The 19,199-nt window shown below is 39.1% G+C and overlaps 1 protein-coding gene and 1 pseudogene across 6 annotated transcripts in view; one reads left to right on the top strand and one right to left on the bottom strand.

Annotated features, from left to right (window-relative positions):
• The window catches only part of SLC25A26 (solute carrier family 25 member 26), a 152,218-nt gene that overhangs the window by 48,049 nt on the left and 84,970 nt on the right, over window positions 1-19,199 (top strand). The gene's annotated exons all lie outside the window — the stretch shown is intronic.
• Window positions 9,392-9,934, bottom strand: LOC132215112 (ferritin heavy chain-like; annotated as a pseudogene).

The following is a 19,199-nucleotide window of genomic DNA, read 5'->3' as shown; positions in this document are numbered from 1 at the left end:
GCACCGTCAGTCTGTGTGCATTTAAACATGTGCGTGCCATCTCCTGAAGATGGGTAACAGTAGTTGTGTTTGAACTAGAGGCCAGCTAGTCATTGTAAAGCTTCTCAGCTGCAATTGGAGTGCTGGTGGTTGAGCAGATCAAAGTTACTAATGCAAATAGGTTGGAAAATTGGTTATTTACTAGAATTCTCCCTCCCTCCCCAATAATATTACCCATTAAGAAGGGGCTTTCTTACTGAGAATGCAACACTTGAATGTTTTCATTCAAGTGGAAAATTTTCTGAAGCAACTATAGCTAGAACTTCTAGTACTTACTGTCCTTAAGCCTGTGTGCTAGTTCCTGCTCCCAAGATAGTGAAAAGGCAAACCAAAAATTGCTGCTCTCTGGTAAGAATGTTTTCTCCTTGTGTCAGAGCACTGAGGATCTGCCTGTTTGTATGAAATTTTCTTTCATTTGCCGTTTCCCTTCTTTTTGTTTTGTCTTTACATTTCAGTTCTGTCTGCTACATATAATTCTGCCTATCTTCTCAGATAGCATGTAAATTCGTCTCCCAAACAGCTGTGGATTTTTACCTCTTGGCAGCAATGTACAGCCTCCAGCATAACGCCTTCCTCAAAGCCAGCACTCAGTAAATATTTGTTGTTTTTTAATTCCTTTAAGTTTGATTATCTCTTGTTCAGTTGCTACCAGTCACCAGAATGCTGAGGGAGCTCTCAGGGAGCTTGAAAGTGTGCAGGGTGGTGGTTCAGCCCTTGGCTGCACTGCATTAAAAGGTCTTTGCATTAATTAGGTAATGAAATGCCAAAGAGTGTATAATTTTCTAAGATTTCAGTTTTCTTAAAACCTAAAACAATAGTTTTTATAAGCCTGATTTTATTAGAAGAGAAGTAAGCACTGCAGTTAGTTTACATATAGTTCACATCTTAGTAATTCCACTGCAAAGGGAAACAGTGATTATAAATCTTTCCAAACTTTGTACTTTTAGTTTACTTTTTTATTTTAGAGAGAGGGACACAGAGAGAGAAACATTGATGGGAGAGAGAAACATAGATTGGTTGCCTCCCACACGCACCCTGACTAGAGATTGAATCTGAAACCTGGGTATGTGCCCCAACCAGGAATCTAGCCCGCAGCCTGTTGGTGTACTGGATGATGCTCCAACCAACTGAGCCACACCGACCAGGGCCTCTTTCCAGACTTTTAATGTGAAATTGTTTTTCAGTTAAAATCCAGTGCAAACATACTAAACCCAATTTTAATCCTACATAATTCATTTTATTAACTATGACCAAATAGAACATCTGTTAAAATTCCATACTGTTAGCTTCATGGGAAAAGAAAAAAAAACACGGTTGCTCTTGGAATTTGTCCATTGTTTTATTGTTCTGGGTTTTAGTCAGTAATGAGATATTCTTATTAAAATGAATATTAAACAAAGAAGATGAAATATCCCCTTTAATCACAGAGGTTTATAAAGAGAGTCACTTAATTGCATTTACATTGTAACTTTACTGTGGAGATATTCTGTGAAGAATGAACAATAGTTCACTTAGTTCATTCTTTAATTCAAGAACCAAAAATTATTATTCCTCAAATATGGATCTTAGCCTCCAGTTTTTTTTAATCATCTCTTAAATAAACAAACATTTTAGAACAATTTAGTAAAATTATCTTCATGTAGAAAAATTACTGTAGCCCCTTTGTGCATATTTTCTCATGTTTGTTTACATGAAACCAGCTGCTCTTCACTTTCCTCATTCTTTGGACGGATCTCATTTGCACTGTGCAGTTTTGAAAAGACTGTGAGTTCCCGTTGCAGCCTGTTGGCCACGTCATCCGGAGGGCGTGCCAGTTCCTGGTGCAGGGATGTAAATGCAATAATGTGACTCTGGTGTCAACAGAGAAGACAGCTGTTGGGTAACGGTGGAAGTTGAGTCTTCATTTTAAATGTTAGTGTCATGAACCATAATGTTGAAGTAGCTCTGTCTGTGTTGTTCCTTTGTTTGTGTTTTTCATTCCATATGCAACATCCTCTTCCTTCATCTTTGTGTTTCAGTTTAAATTCATTTAGGCCAAATAACAGAAAATCTGACTCCCATGGCTGCACCAATAGAAGGGCTTTTCCTTCTATAACAAAAATTCTGGGGATGGTTACCTTCAGGCGGGTGTGCTAGTTAAAGGAGGCATTGAGAACCCGGGCTCTTTCACTGCTTGGCTCCCTTTAATGCTCTGGCTTAGTTTACTCATGGTCACATGATGGCTGCCTCACTTGTAGGCACTGTGGTTCTTTCCAAGCATGAAGAGGTGGGAAGGGCAGGAAGCAATAATAGTCTTGCTTGCCACTGTTTACCTGGAAAACAAAAGCTTTGTTTGGACGAGGTGTCTCAGGGCCTCCCTGGGTTGCATGGGGATTGGAAGGTGAGTATGTATGTAAAATTCCAGCTTTTCAGAGTTGTGGGTGAAGGCAGGCAAAGAGAGGGTTGTGACTACTGTGACCGAGTCCCCTGCAGTGTGTGTCATGTCTGTCTATGTACGTCCCAGCTCAAGGTCCATCCCTCACACCGTTTCTCACACCTCTGGCTTCAGCCATGTATTTGGCACATCATCCCATGTTTGCTTGATTTGCTCTTATTATCCAAGTGCTAATCAAGCGTCCCTTCTCTAAGGGGTCTGACTCTAGCCAAAATAGACCTGCCCCAACCCTGTCACTCACACGCACCATTATCTGAAATTATCTTCATTTCTTCTCTACAAACTTATCCTGCCTGCCCCCTCCCCTCCCCCACTAGAATATACACCACATTGTGAGGCACCTACTCTCTGTTTTGTTCTCTATATTTAGTCTATTATCCACAACCTAGAAGAGTACTTGGCACATAGCACAGTTAGGAAATATTTGATGACCAAACCAAGGGCTTAATTATACTTGCTTCTCAGAAGTAGACTAGTTTTAAGGATTTAGATATTTCAAATCTCCAAAGGATGTTCAAGCTAAGATTCATTTGGCAAGAATTATGGCTTCCTCACTTAATTCTCAGGCAAGTTATGCTTTTCTGCTGTATAAACTTTCCATACATCCAGTGAGGTTTTCCTCTTGTTTTTTCTTATAACAAGAAAAATGTTTCCTGGTGTTCTTGTGCCTTCCACAAATAGCCCTTATTTTAATTTTGTCATTTCTAGTTAAAGTTTGCTCCTATTAGTATTTTATATATAAAAACATTTTTGAGTGGCATATGTAAATAGTAAACAACTATTCATGATGAATATCCTTCATCAGATATATGCAAATTATGTACAGTGAATCCTGTGTGGGTCAAAAATTACTCTTGAAATTCTCAGGACTATATACTATCTCATAAGGAGTATTAAGAAACTAGCCCGGCCGGCATGGCTCAATGGTTGAGCGTCGACCTCTGAAGCAAGAGGTCACAGTTTGATTCCTGGTCAGGGTACATGCCCAGGTTGTGGGCTTCATCCTCAGTGGAGGGTGTATAGGAAGCAGCAAATCAATGATTCTCTTTCATCATTGATGTTTCTATCTCTCTCTCCCTCTCCCTTCCTCTCTGAAATCAATAAAATTATATTTTTAAAAAAGAAACAATATTTATGTATTAAGAAAACCAAGTATGAAGGTGAAATCTAGACTTTTTATGTGCAATTCAAGGATTGTGGTTGAAAGGAATCATATAAAGGAGCTATTGAAAATGTTTACCTGTGGGTTTGACTACCTGGATGCATATTACTTTGGGATCATATAATGATAATAGTTACAATTTAAATTCTGATCATGTACTTTGCATGTATTTTTTCTAATCCTTCAATAGAACTGTTTTACAACTCAGTTGGCTGAAGCTTATAACAGTTAACCCGACAGCTAGTATGTGGTAGGACTGAGAGCAGCAGCTAAGCTTGTAAGATTCCAGTCTGTGTTGCTTATTACACTTTGCTTCCTGCTCGTGTCTTGCAGATAAATTCACTGTCCATTTCTCTCAGAATATTTCAGTAAATCATAGGAAAATAAAGTGGTAGTATGTTTGTCAAACTTGGACTAAATATGGTAACTTGAAGTGGAGCCCAATTTCTGAGTAGTAGAGAATTCAAGAAGATGGAGCCATCTAATTTGACAAAACACAATGAGATGCTTCAGTTGGGCAGGAATATTGACCCTCCTTCATCAAGCCTTTGTTGAGGTTCTTAAAAATACTTTCACTGATTTAGCCTGCTACCCTCTTTTCTTCCCTGGTGTCAGCTTATGTTCTGAGAAACAGCACACTGGGTCAGAAAAAGTTGATAATCTTTGGCATTGAAATGATTTTGGTACTTAATCAAGTAATTAACAGTTAATTTATTAACTAGTGAAAAAGCAGAAACTGGGGAGAGAGAAGAAGATATTTCTTTTCCTTTGTGAGAACGCTGCTTTTTGTTACTGAACTTGATGCAAAAGTTGTGTTACAGAATTAGACAGTAGAGGGCACACAGCGCCTGTGTTTTAAATGTTTGTCAGACACTTAAATATACAAGAATCTGGAAGCTCTTGAGTTGATTTAAAAACCTTTAAAAATGGTTCAAATTAAGAAATGGAAATCCAAGCATAATAAATAGTGTTTTCCAATCCAAGATTTCTGAATAAAAATTATATTCATTTAATGCAGAAATAACTTCATATGAATCTCTAAAAGATAAGAATTGCTAAGTGATATGTAACTATCAAAAAATGAATGTCACTGCCTCAAAGTATGTCCCCCAAGCTATTTTTCAAGCGCAAGTGGAAACTGATAACTTTTCAGTTGGAGAAACTGGCAGACACTGCTTTACTCCAGTGATGAAGGTTAACATCACCAGTAATAAGATCTATTGTCATCATACACCCCCAACAGGATGTACCTAGAAGGACACAAATCACTTCTTTAGTCTTCTTGCCAAAAAGTGCATAATCTCTGTCTGATCATCGGAAAACATTAGACAAACCAAAATGGAGAGACATTGTACAAAATAGCCAAGTTCATGAAAAATGAAGATAAAAGTGGTCACATATAGGAGGGGACTAAGGAGACACAGCAAGTAAACACGGTGAGGGATCCTGGAAAAGAAAAGGGATATTAGGGGGGAAACTGCTCTGTACTTTAGCTGTTAGATAGTTTGCAGCAGTACTGATAGCTGGTTTTGATAATCATACTCTGGTTATTAAGTTATTAACATTATGGAAGCTGGTTGTAGAGTGTATGTGAACTCCCTATAAGCAGCACATAAGAAAGTCTTTGAGTTGTTTCAAATATTAAAAACCTGAAAAAAATATCAGATTTGGACATTGTATGAAATTATTTTTTAAAAGATCTTCTAAGATAATAATTTTTTAAAAAAAAACGTAATTTCTTAAAGTTTTTTTAAAAATCAAAGTAATACATGCAATTGGTAACAATTCAAGTAACAGAAGAACTTGCCCTATCTTTCTCCATTCTAGTCCCATTCGCTAGAGGTAACCTATTTTAACTGCTTCTATTTTTAGCTCTTATTACATCCATATTGCTGGATAATACGCATCTGTAAACATCTGTTTCTTAATTTGTCAGTTTTAGATATAATCTATTGAGTCTTTGGAATGGAAGATGTGATTTAGCTCACATTACTGGTATGCTCCTCCCAATCCTGCATCATCTTAGCATTCCAGTTATATAAATGTTATGTCTCTGATTATTTTAGAAGCTTTGTTATGTATCTGTGTCTTTTATTTCATATCGCACAAACTTTCAGTATCTTACAACTTTCTCTTTTAAGTTAAGGCTGTTACTTCCTTTTTGCCACCCTACCATCTGTAACTTTCAAATCCCATTTTTCTGGAATGACTTTCTCTCAGCTGCACTTTGGTCCTGGGTTGTCAAGATGGCTGACAGTTTTATCCTGTTCTTCACCCACAATCACTTCTTCCATGATTTGTTTCTGGGTTGATTCTAAAAGTTGAACACTAGTAACTAGTGTTTTATTATTTTGAGACTTTATGAATGATCAGCAGGCCAAGTAGGGTGCTAGGGTTATACTTCCTTTTGTATTGGTCCCATGTCACCCTGAAAGAGACTTTTCCAACATCAGAATCAAATTGACTGGCTTCTTGTACTCCCATTAGTTGCTAAAACTCACCCGATATTTTAATTTGCTGGATATATGGGGAATGAGCTTTCTTATGTATATTTTTCCCTTGGAGTTTCTACCTGCCCTTTTTTGAGGTGCATTATTTGCATTTTTCATACATTTAAGTGTGACAATTTCAAAATCATACTGTTTTTTGTACTGAGTTTCTTTTTCCCATGGGGATCCTGGGACCTTCCGTCTTCCTGTTCTCCTCCGGAGTGGTCATTCACTGTGCCTGGACTTCTCCTCACTGCCTTCCTGGGCTGGATTTGCTGTGTCCTGGGCGTCCTGGAGCTAGGGGTTCAGACCACGGCTTTGTGGCCACCCTGCCTGGGTCTGACCACAGCTCCACCTCTGACAAACTGACACCTTTGGTGCCTTACTGCCCTCATGTAAGGAAGTCATTATAACGCATAATAAATATCAGTATGTGGCTGATTTGTTTGGCGACTTTTATTGTATCCTGATATTTTGGTCAGGTAATTATCATTCTCTAGTACCTAATATAATTTACAAAGGTTCTTACTAATAACACTTGTGACAGCCATTTGAAATGATTCTTTGGCCTCAACTGTTTCATTATTGTTGTTTTTATAAGTAGGAAGGAATTATGCTAATAAGTTATGGATCTTAGAGAAGCATTTTGATTTTATCAGTTTAGTGTACTCCTAATTATATTTGGGAAATAAGTGATTAAACTTGTGTGTAGGAGCCTTTTAAACTGATCCAAGTTTTCTAATAAAATGCTCCCATACTCTGATCCACAGGTTATGTCTTCCCTATTGTATATCCATGAATTATTTCATACTTCTATTTGAAAAATGGAATGATGACCAAGTTAAAAATCACTTTGGGAGGAAGTTTATCTTCTTCAGAGGGTAAACTATGTCTTTTGCCCTATGGAAGGTCTCTGTTTAGAAGAGACAATGATACGTCTTACTTGAGCAACCAAGATCTTGTGGAAGTTAAACTCTCTTGCTGATTTACCTGTTGGTTCACACAATTGTTAATTGATCTTAATCATTAAGTTTTGGGCTTGTTTTGACTGAGTGAAAACACCAGACATAAGGTAGTAATCTATGGGTAAGTTCTCATCACATTGTTTTTCTGTATTTCTGTATTTGAAGGAGTTAATTGAACTTACCCAGCACCTGCTCTTTGCCAAATGAGGTACTTTTCATGTTTTTTCACTATATATATATATATATACATACACACACACACACACACACACACACACATATATACATATATATATAATGATTTCAGTGAGGACGGGAGAGAGAGAGAGAGAGATAAAACATCAATGATGAGAGAGAAGCATTGATTGGCTGCCTCCTGCAAGCCCCTACTGGGGACTGAGCCCGCAACCCAGGCATGTGCCCTTGACCAGAATCGAATCTTCAGTCCGCAGGCCGATGCTCTATCCACTAAACCAAGCCAGCTAGGGTGACTTAATCTTTACAGTAATCCTAAAAGAACCATTATTGCCAACTGAGTGCTTGGAAAGTATGCACCCCCTTCACATCTAGTCATGATTCTCCATCAGCCTATATTGTTTATCTGCCTCCCAGTGAGAAGACTGACAGTGGTGCAACTTGATAACACAGAGTAACAGTTAATGGAGGGCTGAGTTGGGCTCTGAATTCTTTGAACTCTTAAGCTCTTTTCAAAACAGTGTATATATTTCCTTTATTTGTTGGGGGTGTGAATAGATTTTAAAATGAATAGTAAGCACCTTCTTTTTCTTTCTTCTCCTCTCCAAAATAGTTAAAACATTTATTCTTTTCCCAAAATTTAGTGCTCAACATTTTGCTTTATTTGCTTTCCCCGTGTGTGTGTGTGTGTGTGTGTGTGTGTGTGTGTGTGTGTGTGTGTGTGTTTCCTGAAACTTTTTAGGTAGGTAGCAGACATCCTGACACTTCATCATTAAATATTCAGCAAATGTCTCCTAAGACTAGAGTCATGCTTTTCATAACAATACCATTATCATACCCAAGAAATCGACGCATTAATATTATCTAGTATGTGGTCATTTTTATCATCTTCCTATTGTCCCAGTATAAGCTTTATAACTTTTTTCTCTCTGCAGGATTCAGTAAAGGATCTGCCATGGATTTAGTTTGGTTTTCCCCAGCCTTTTCCCCCATGACATTGACATTTTTGTAGTCCAAGGTAGTTGTTCTGAAAACAGTTCCATAATCTAGATTGTCTGTTCTCTTTATGATTATATTCAAATTAAGTTTGTGTGTTTGTGTGTGCATCATTATTACATGGATGATGTTGGGTGCTTGTATTTTACTAGAAGGCACATATGTCCCATGCTTGGTGAAGTTCAGTTTCATCATTTGATTAAGCTGGTGTTCTCTGGTTCAGTTCTTCCTATATTACAAAGAAGTAATCTATGGGGTAATATTCTGAGACCATGTGATTATCCTGTTCCCCAATAATCTTTCACCCAATAGTTTTAACATCTGTGGATGTTTTTTGCCTGAAGCATTTATTACATTGGTGATTGCAAAATGTTGATTTTCCTAATACTGTTATTTTTCTCTGAATTTATTAGCTGGCATTCTTTGGTAAAGAAGAGGTTTTCTCCTCTACCATCCCCCCAACTCCTTTTTTTTTTAGTATCCCTATGGATTCATGGTTTCTTTTTTAACAGCTGCATTGAGATATAATTTGTATGCCATACAGTTTACTCATTTAAAATGACAGTTCAATGGGTTTTAGTATGTTCCCAGATATGTGCAACTATCACCACAGTTGTGGGCTTTTTTATTCAGTAACTAGAGGCCCGATGCACGAAATTTGTGCATGGGTAGGGTTCCTAGGCCTGGCCAGTGATCAGGGCTGATCTGCGGGGCAACCGGCGGGGCAATCAAGGGCGACCCCCTGCTGGCACCCGCTTTGGCTGGCCTGGCGCCACCCACTCGCCGGTTCTGACCCCCGCAGCCACCACAACCAGTTGCCTCCCTCTGTGGGGCGACTGACAGGGCAATCGGGGGTGGGGGGCGCTGGCACCTGCCGTGGCTGGCCTGGGGCCTGAGGGCTGGGGGCAGCCCCTGCATTGAATGTCTGCCCCCTGGTGGTCAGTGCGCGTCATAGTGACTGGTCTTTCTGCTGTTTGGTCGAATGGTACAAATGAAAGACATGATGGATGATTTGGTACAAGTTATAGAAACAGTAAAGGTAACTCCAACGTGCAGTACTGCTTTGGTGACCAGGGAGTCACCCCCGAGGCTATGGGAAGCAGCCTAAGGCTTAGCTCTCGTCGCCGTGTCCCAGGGTGTGCTTGTCAAAGAGATACTCGGCCATGCCCGTTTCAGGGGCTCCCAACCTGCACAAGTTGGCTATGTGGTCACCCAGTTCTTTGATGGATTTCACCTGCTCATTCAGGTAGTGAGCCTTAATGAAGTCACACAAATGAGAGTCATTTTTGTCAGTGGCCAGTTTGTGCAAGTCCGGTAGTAACTGACACACTTTTTTTCCAAGTGCAATGCACACTGCATTGCATTCAGCCCATTCTCCCAGTCATTATGGTCTGGTTTCTTGATAACTTGAGGGAAGATCTGGCCCCCTCGCTGGACCTGCAGCTTCATCAGTTTCTCAGCATGTTCCCTCTCCTCATGAGATGGTGAGGAAAATATTTGGCCAAGTTCTTCAAAGGCACATCATCACGGTCAAAGTGGTAAGACATGGGCAGGTAGACGCAGGAGGCTAGAGCTCTGGGTTGATCTGGTGGTTGCTGGCAGCCTCTGAGTCCTGGGGGTGGTTCTGTTGCACCTGCGAGGTGGATGTCATGGCTGCGGCTGAGGAGAGGTCCTGCTCGGTGGAGGAGCAGGGGCGGGTGCCTTGGGTCGTGGGGGCACTGGGGGAGGCAGAAGGCTGGCCTGGCGGCAGCTGCGGTGCAACCACCAGGCTCCCTCCAAGCACTGTTGAAGCAGGAAAACATGGCCACTCTCCGCAAAGACTGTCACCGTATTCTTTTTGATGTTCACACTGCCCCAAATGTGGCCAGTGGGAGCCTTTCCAAGCCTATTCCGTTCTTACATTTCTTCATTAGTCTTTGAGAGCTTCGCTGCTGGTGTGACAAGGTGCCCAGTCTGACTTTGTGCTCTCCCTGCACCAGTCCTGTCATCAGCCACCTGTCCACTGAGCCCCGGATTCCTTTTGGGGAGTGGTGGCTAGAACCCTGTCTCTGAAGTCTCAGTGTATTCTTGCATCTAGGCTCTTTTATTGGGTAGAAAAGGTTTTAAAAATAAGTGCATTGTTTTTATCTCTCCAATTTCCTATTGTCATATTTATCTCAGGCAAGAATAAGAAATAAATAGTTTGTTTATTTTTAAGGTGCCATACTGTAAAATTGACTTCTTTTACAGAGCTGTAAATTTTACGCATGCTAATTTGTTCACCTGCAGCACAATTGGTACAAAACATTTCCATCATCCCCAAACTCCCTATGCTTTCCCTTCATAGTCATATCCATTTCCCTATTTCTAACCACAGGCAATGACTACCTGTTCTCCATCACTATAGTGTGTTTTTTTTGAGAATGATATTTAAATGGAATCATACCAAATGCCACCTATTGAGCCTCATTTTTGTTTTAATGCCTTTGAGAGCCATCATTGTTTTGCTATACCATAGTTTATTTATACTTTCACCTATGGAAGGATGCTTGATTCCAGTTTGGAGCCATTGTGAAGAGAATTGGTATAAATATTCATGTACAGGTTTTTGTTTGAACATACATTTTCATTTCTTTAAAGTAGATATTAAGGAATGTGATTGCTAGGTCATATGGCAAGTGTATGTTAACTTTATAAAAAACTGTCAAACTCTTTTCTATAGTGGTTGTATAATTTTGTATTTCCACTAGCAATGTAGGTTCTGAATCCTCATCAGCACTTGGTTTTGACAGAATTTTTTATTTCAGCCATTGTAATAGGTGTGTAATGATATCCTATAGTGGTTTTCATTTTCATTTCCCTAATGGCTAATAATATGAACGTCTTTTCATGTGTTTATTCGCCATCCTTAGGTATTCTTTGGTGAAGTATTTTTGCCCATTTAAAAAAATTGTTAATTTTAGAGAGAAAGAATGAAACATTAATTTGTTGTTTAAGTTATTTATGCATTCATTGGTTGCTTCTTGTATGTGCCCTGCAACCTTGGCTTATGGCAGGGGTGGGGAACCTCTGAACCGCAAAATCATTTGGTCTGGCCCTGCCAAGGCATTAGGGGCGAGTTAATTACATGCTTGACCAAATGTATCAGGCTAGTTTTAAGTTGATAATTTTGTATGGCCTGCGAGTGATGTTATAAATACCCAAATCGCCCCTGGCAGAAAAAAGGTTCCTCACCCCTGGCTTACCAGGATGATGCTCTAACCAACTGAGCTACACAACCAGGGCCTTTTGCCCATTTTCAGTTGGGCTGCTTGTTTCTTACTCCAGTGTCTTTGAAAGTTCTTTATACGTTTAGAGTGCTAGTCCTTTGGCATGTATTTGGTTTGCAGATAATTTCTGCAAACCTATAGCTTGCATTTTCATTCTCTGAATAGTATTAGTTGTACAATAAACGTTTTAATTTTGGCAAAGCCCAATTTATCAGCCTTTTCTTTTATGAATTGTGCTTTGAGAGTAATGTTTAAGAACTTCACTTAACTCCAAGTCACTAAGGCATTTTTTTCTAATTAATACTTTTATCACTTTATGTTTGACAATTACATCTATGATTCATTTGAGTTAATTTTTATTTCAAGTGTAAAGTTTAGGTTGAGGTTTGTTTTTTTTGCATATGAATGGCTAGTTTTCGCCCTAGCCGGTTTGGCTCAGTGGATAGAGAGTTGGCCTGCAAACTGAAGAGTCCCGGGTTCGATTCCAGTCAAGGGCACATGCCCAGGTGGTGGGCTCGATCCCCAGTGTGGTGTGTGCAGGAGGCAGCCAATCAGTGATTCTCATTCATGATTGATGTTTCTATCTCTCTCTCCCTCCCCCTTCCTCTCTGAAATCAATAAAAATATATTTTAAAAGAAGATTGTCTGTTCTCTGTTAAAGTGCTTTTATCTCATTGGTATAGATCATTGGCCGGGTTTGTATCTGGAACAAATTTGTCTGGTTATGTGCCAAGCAGCGTGTTTGTTTTTCTTTCCTACTCAGGTATTTGTGTTCATATTTTTGAATATCCCAGTCTTGAGAGATGGTGTTTTGATTTTCTAAGACATTTCCTTTTGTTTTCCATTTTTAATTGATAGGAAGGGCTGTTTAATAAGACCCCCCCAAGTTTATGTCTTTTATCTTTTTTTTTTCTAAATCATCTCTTTTAAAAAAAAAAGAGCTGATAGGAAGGACTGACTGAAAACATCTCAAAACTAATGTCTCTTGAACTTTTTCCTTCTATTTTTGTAAGAATGACCTATTTTCTCTTGAACTAATCTACCTTTAATATATATACATCAATGTATCCAATGTTAAAAGCTTAGTTCTTCATCTAAGTTTGATTCAGCATATAGTTAATGTTATTTTCTTAGCTAGATTGTGCCACTCGATTTATTTGTTATTGCTCTTTCATTGCTATATAGTAAAGTAAACTTGACATTCACTAATTTGAAAAAGGAAAAGGTGTTATTAGTGTTTTATTTTACCCAAGCATGAAGCATGTTTGCTTTGAGAGTTATCCTCGTCACAATCTTCTATTTATATATAAAAGGCTAAATGACCGACCATATGTCCATCCGACGGTCAGGCTAATACATATGACACACATTGGCAATTTAAAAATGTTGACTCGCACATGTGCAATACATATAAAGCTCTCACTGGCACCAGTTGCACGTGTGTGATTTCATCTGTCATTGTCGATTGTGAATTTGGTTGTTTTTGTTGAAATGATTTGTAATGGATCTATTATTAAAGCTACCTTTGGAAATAGTATATCTATAGATAATATTAAAAATATATCTAAATGTGCGATTCTTTGTTCAAAAAATGAGCACATTCATAAATTAAATGAAGAAATTTTGGATATACTCGATGGAGGTTTTCACACCTATTTTGAGTGATGATTCCATCGATTCAACAGATGATGCTGTAAAGGAAAATTTTCCCATTGAATTTCTTTTTTTTTATTTTTTATTAAATCTTTATTGTTCAGATTATTACATTTGTTCCTCTTTTTTTTTTTCCCCCATAACTCCCCTCCTCCCAGTTCCCGCCCCACCCTCCGCCCTCACTCCCCACCCACTGTACTCATCCATAGGTGCACGATTTTTGTCCAGTCTCTTCCCACATCTCCCACACCCCTTTCCCCCCCAAGAATAGTCAGTCCATTCCCTTTCTATGTCCCTGATTCTATTATAATCAACAGTTCATTCTGTTCATCAGATTATTTATTCACTTGATTCTTAGATTCACTTGTTGATAGATGCATATTTGTTGTTCATAATTTGTATCTTTACCTTTTTCTTCCTCTTCCTCTTCTTAAAGGATACCTTTCAGCATTTCATATAATCCTGGTTTGGTGGTGATGAACTCCTTTAGCTTTTCCTTATCTGTGAAGCTCTTTATCTGACCTTCAATTCTGAATGATAGCTTTGCTGGATAAAGTAATCTTGGTTGTAGGTTCTTGGTATTCATCACTTTGAATATTTCTTGCCACTCCCTTCTGGCCTGCAAAGTTTCTGTTGAGAAATCAGCTGACAGTCGTATGGGTATTCCCTTGTAGGTAACTGAGTTTCTTTCTCTTGCTGTTTTTAAGATTCTCTCTTTATCTTTTGCTCTTGGCATTTTAATGATGATGTGTCTTGGTGTGGTCCTCTTTGGATTCCTTTTGTTTGGGGTTCTCCGCGCTTCTTGGACCTGTAAGTCCATTTCTTTCACAAGGTGGGGGAAGTTTTCTGTCATTATTTCTTCAAATAGGTTTTCAATATTTTGCTCTCTCTCATCTTCTGGCACCCCTATAATTCTGATGTTGGTACGCTTGAAGCTGTCCCAGAGGCTCCTTACACTATCCTCGCATTTTTGGATTCTTTTTTCATTTTGCTTTTCCGGTTGGATGTTTTTTGCTTCCTCGCATTTCAAATCATTGACTTGATTCTTGCGCTCCTCTGGTCTGCTGTCGGGCGTCTGTATAATATTCGTTATTTCAGTCCGTGTATGCTTAATTTCTAGTTGGTTCCCCAATATAAGATCGAGGGTCTTATTAGTTTTCGTGTAGATCTCATTAAGTTTATCGGCAGCTTCTAAACAGTTCTTGAGAGACCTTAAAAGTGTGGTTCTGAACTCTATATCTTCCTTTGACAATTTTGTCCTGTTTCTTTGTCTCCGCATTTTGTTATGCTTCCTTGGTGCACCCCCTAGTGGTCTTTGTTCGCAGTCTTATAGTTAAATCTTGATTGTTGTAGCTAATTCCAGGGAGGGTTTGACCTCCAGGCCAAGTGGCTATGAGAATCAGCTGTGTCAGCAGTGAGAGAACTTCTGTCCTCTAGGGAGGTACTAATCTAGCCTTTGCCTGAGGCTATCCGGCAAAGGCCTCTGTGCAGGGCTTGGGTGGGGCGGGTCGCACAGGATCAACAGGGTGGGCCGGAGAGAGCAGTTATGGCGGCTCTCAGTCCTGTCCCCAGGGGCTCTGCCTCTCTGAGTCCCAGCACCCGCTGCAAAGCTCGGAGAGAAAGCTGCACTCGCTCTGACCGAAGCCAGACAGTCCCGCTTCTCCCGTTTGAGTCTGGGTCCCTAAAGACTCGCCCGGATCTGGTGCTCAGAGTCTGCGACTCCCTTCCGATTGAAAACGCCAACCGCGCCCTCCGCCACCAGCCCGCTCCGCGCACTCCGCACCTCAGAATTTGACTTCAGCACTGCGCCTCCTCTGAGTGTCCGTGTGAGTTTCTCTTTCCTCCTAGTTGTAGGACTTCCACTCAGCCAGCGTTCCTGTGGTTCTGGGTGATGTCCCTTCCGTTTTTTGGTTTCACTTTTGAAGTAGTTGTTCAAAGCAGCAAACTCCGGCGTTAACCTATGCCGCCATCTTGGTTCTCCCCCATTGAATTTCTTAATAGTATTACTCCTTCAGGAATGCCATGTCTAAATTAAAATTGAAAGTAGGTGCAATTATCATGCTACTGAGAAATCTTAATAGTAAATGGGGTCTTTGTAATGAATGGTACTAGATTTATTATCAAAAGATTGTGACCTAACATAATCAAAGCTGAAGTATTAACAGGATCTGCAGAAGGAGAGGTTGTTCTGATTCCAAGAATTGATTTGTCCTCGCCTGACACTGGCCTCCCATTTAAATTAATTCGAAGACAGTTTTCCGTGATGCCAGCATTTGCGATGACTATTACTAAATCACAAGGACAAACTCTAGACAGAGTAGGAATATTCCTACCTAAACCTGTTTTCGGACATGGTCAGTTATATGTTGCTTTCTCTCGAGTTCAAAGAGTGTGTGATGTTAAAGTTAAAGTTGTAAATACTTCATCACAAGGGAAATTAGTCCAGCACTCTGAAAGTGTTTTTACTCTTAATGTGGTATACAGGGAGATATTAGAATAAGTTTAATCTATTTATCAGTCATTGTTTTTATCAATGTTGTTTTAATATCATGTTTTTGCTTTTATGTCATTCTTTGTTGTTGTTATATCATGTTATTGTTTATTTGCTAATCAATTTATATATTATTTTCATATACATTTTACTAATTTTCTTTCATCTCTGACACTTCTAATATAGACAAAAGGTAAATAGTGATATTAAAACATTTCTTTTAATTAATTTACTTTCATTGTGCACAAATCTGTGCACTGGGCCACTAGTATTCTATAAAACACAAGATCTGAAATGATTACCAAGCTCACTCTGCTAGTTTGTGGAGCAGGTAAACCAAGAACTCAGATTGTTGGACTCTTTAATCTAGCACCGCCTTCTAGAATGGAAAGTCTACAAACCACAGAATTAATGTGAAGCTTTTAATGCAAAAGACAGATTAAGGAAATTTTCTTTGCATCCCACAGCCCAAAAGAAGTTCACTGTGGTTGTGAGAAAAATATTGTTAGTGAGGTGATAGCCGTTATTTTTAGCACACCCCAAACCCGCATGGAGTGCGGTACAGAGCTACGGAGTCCGTGTGTGGATGAGACAGAGACCAAAGCTCCATCCTCAGAGGCTTCTGTAATTTGTGGTTGGAAGGGCACCTATTTCATTTGTGAGGCAGGTCATCAGTAGCCGAAATAATAGTGAAAGTGCTAAAGTGCTGGCAAGTATCGGAATAATTAGTGAGTCTGAGGTAATTCCTTGTTGCTGAATGAGTTGAGTTTTCAGTAATCCTTTTACAAAATAGAAAAAGGCAGTAAAGATTAATGGAATTGGTGTGTCAATCTTGGGAAGTGTTCTAAAAAAAGCATGCTAACTGCTTTTTAAGGAATATTTTTACCTTGTACTTCCGGTGGTACTAGAACACTGAGCTTGGACTTAATCCCTGTACCAAACCCCCTTTGTGGTTGGGACTTTTTTGGGGGGGGGACTTTTATTAACCTTTTTTCTAAGTGCCCAACTCTTGCCTCAAATTAGAAGGGAAAATAAAATTGCAAGCCAAGGTGAAATTTGCTTGGAAGGTTCTGTGTAATGTTCTCATGTAAATTATTGGAATGGGTCTTAGAATATCAACATTAAATACAAGAGCTTTTAAAAAATCCATCTGGTAGTAGACCAAAAAAGATTATGGAGATGTTAGCTAATTAACATTCTCCGTTTAGTACTTGATGACCTATTTATGATGGGCTTTCATTGATTATTGCAAGCACATGTTCGGAAGATCTTCATAGCAAATGTGTCCACGAGGCTCTACTGCGGGAATAGTAAAGGCACACACTTTGCTCTCGTTCCGATGCCTGGGATTTCACTTAAAAGGTCTGAATGAACTTCCTCTCATTGCAACTAAAAACCTAAGTTAATCTGTTATCAGGAACACTGATTCCTAAAGTGAAGTAAAGTTAGATGTATGCTGAATCTCACGAAAAATGACTGGATGGAGAAAATAAATGTTGTTGAATTCATTTTATACAAAGCAAAACCCCAAATCATTTATGACCCATTTTATAGCTTAGAGAGCATCAAGTAGGTGTCATTCATACTTAGGGCTTTTTAAGGTGTTCTTCAACATATGTGACTTTGTCAACTTGGACGAGTTTTTGTATTTTCTCAAATTTGCTTGTGTGTGTGTTTTTAAAACTGTTTTAAAATTGTTTCTTAAAGAATCAGAGCCATCAAAGTTGGCAAGCGTTAAGCATGCTAATTAGTTCAACATACTGACCAATTCTCTGAATTATTAGTTCAAAGGAGAGTGTGGACAGGGATGAAATTAGATTTGGGCATTTTTCACTCAGCTTGTTTTAGGATGCTCACGGTTACTTTGATCTGTAAATAACAGATGCTTTTCATGCGTGGCTCAGGATACTTCAAACATGTCTAAAACTTGGTCTCAGACCCAGGGCCCATCACTCTTATCCTGAATTGGATATACATACTTGTAACTGTATAGTAATTTTAGAGAAAATGTTTTTGTGGTTGATAGTTAAAGCTAGGATATTTTATTTTCCATAATATGTATCCATAGGTTTATTACTTTTTATAAACTGGCATAGTTAGTTATAAGGCAAACCAATTTTACTTTATTATTTGCTAAAATATATTCACTTATTTAAATGTCAGTTTTAAGAGTAAAAGCTTAGGCAACTATGAAAGCATAAAAATTATGTGTTTACGTGTGTGTGTGCATATATATGTATATACATATAATCACATATTTTTAGCCATCTGTGTGGTAGAGATAATATATTTGCTTTTTTTATTAGCTGGATATTCTTTTTAACTTTAATAATTATCTAATAACTAGAATTAAGAGCAAACCTAGTAGTGTGCACAAAACATTGTTTTTAATTTAAGTTTCACAATTTCCTACCTCTTCTGGTTTTCGTGTAGGAAAACGTTAGCATCATTGGGAATCTTTTGGTAAGGAGAGGCATCAGATGGATGGTGGACTGGATGAGAGAGGTGAAAGACGAAGTGGGTAGGGACTGAGAAACCCTTGAATCCTGCTCTCCACAGTCCCTAATCAGCGGGCTCCATTGCAGGCCCTGCTTCAACCAAGTGCAAGGTGCAGGGACACCGTGTGACAGGAGTCCAGCCAGAGTCCTGTACTGTGCAAGCCTCCTATTTAGAATTAGAAATGTTAAGTCACAATGTCTTGCATTAATTAGAGAAAACTTAATATACTCTTTTGTAAACTCCTTTGGGGGTGCATTAAACTACATGAGGTTTTACAACACATTTCATTTTGTGGCTTTCCTTTATGAAAATGTACTACCAAGCTTCTTTACTCAATCGTGCGTTAGGATACCCAAGTTCTGGTTGTAATTATGTCACTATCTTTCGCCTGTGAAAGTTGTTGAGTCTTTTGGGCTTCGGTTTTCTCATTTTTAAAAGGGTTGGTAGACTTGTGGCCTTGCTAAACCACAGCCTGATTTACAGTGTTTATGGCGCACAGCCACTCTCACTTATGTCCGCCTCCTCTCCGACTGCCGGGGCGCTGACTGTAGCTGTGGCAGACACTGTGGCCTGCAAAGCCTCTTCACAGAGTCTGCTGACTCTTGGACTGGGTCATATCGAAGGCCCTGCTTTGCCTGCCCTAGGTCTTCTTTATGTGCACATCTATTTATTATTATTATTATTATTTTAAATCTTTATTGTTGAATGTATTACGTATGTCGTCCCCCCCCCCCCGCCATTGACTTCTTCTAGCCAGTCCCAGCCCTTGGCCCTAGGCCTCCACCACCCTTTTGTCTGTGTCCAGGGCTTATGCATAAATGCATACAAGTTCCTTGGTTGACCTCTCCCCACCCACCCACCTCTACCTTCCCTCTGAGACTCGAAAGTCTGTTCTATGTTTCTGTGTCTCTGGATCTATTTTGTTCATCAGTTTATTTTGTGCATTAGATTCCACCTATGAGTGAGATCATGTGATACTTGACTTTCTCTGATTCTAAGGATCAAATGCAAAAGCCTTTATTTTTGTT

This window comes from Myotis daubentonii, chromosome 14, assembly GCF_963259705.1.
Source record: "Myotis daubentonii chromosome 14, mMyoDau2.1, whole genome shotgun sequence".
NCBI classification, from domain to species: Eukaryota; Metazoa; Chordata; class Mammalia; order Chiroptera; family Vespertilionidae; genus Myotis; species Myotis daubentonii.
The sequence above is the reverse complement of the archived record's forward strand: the minus strand, read 5'-3'. Positions and strand labels throughout refer to the sequence as shown.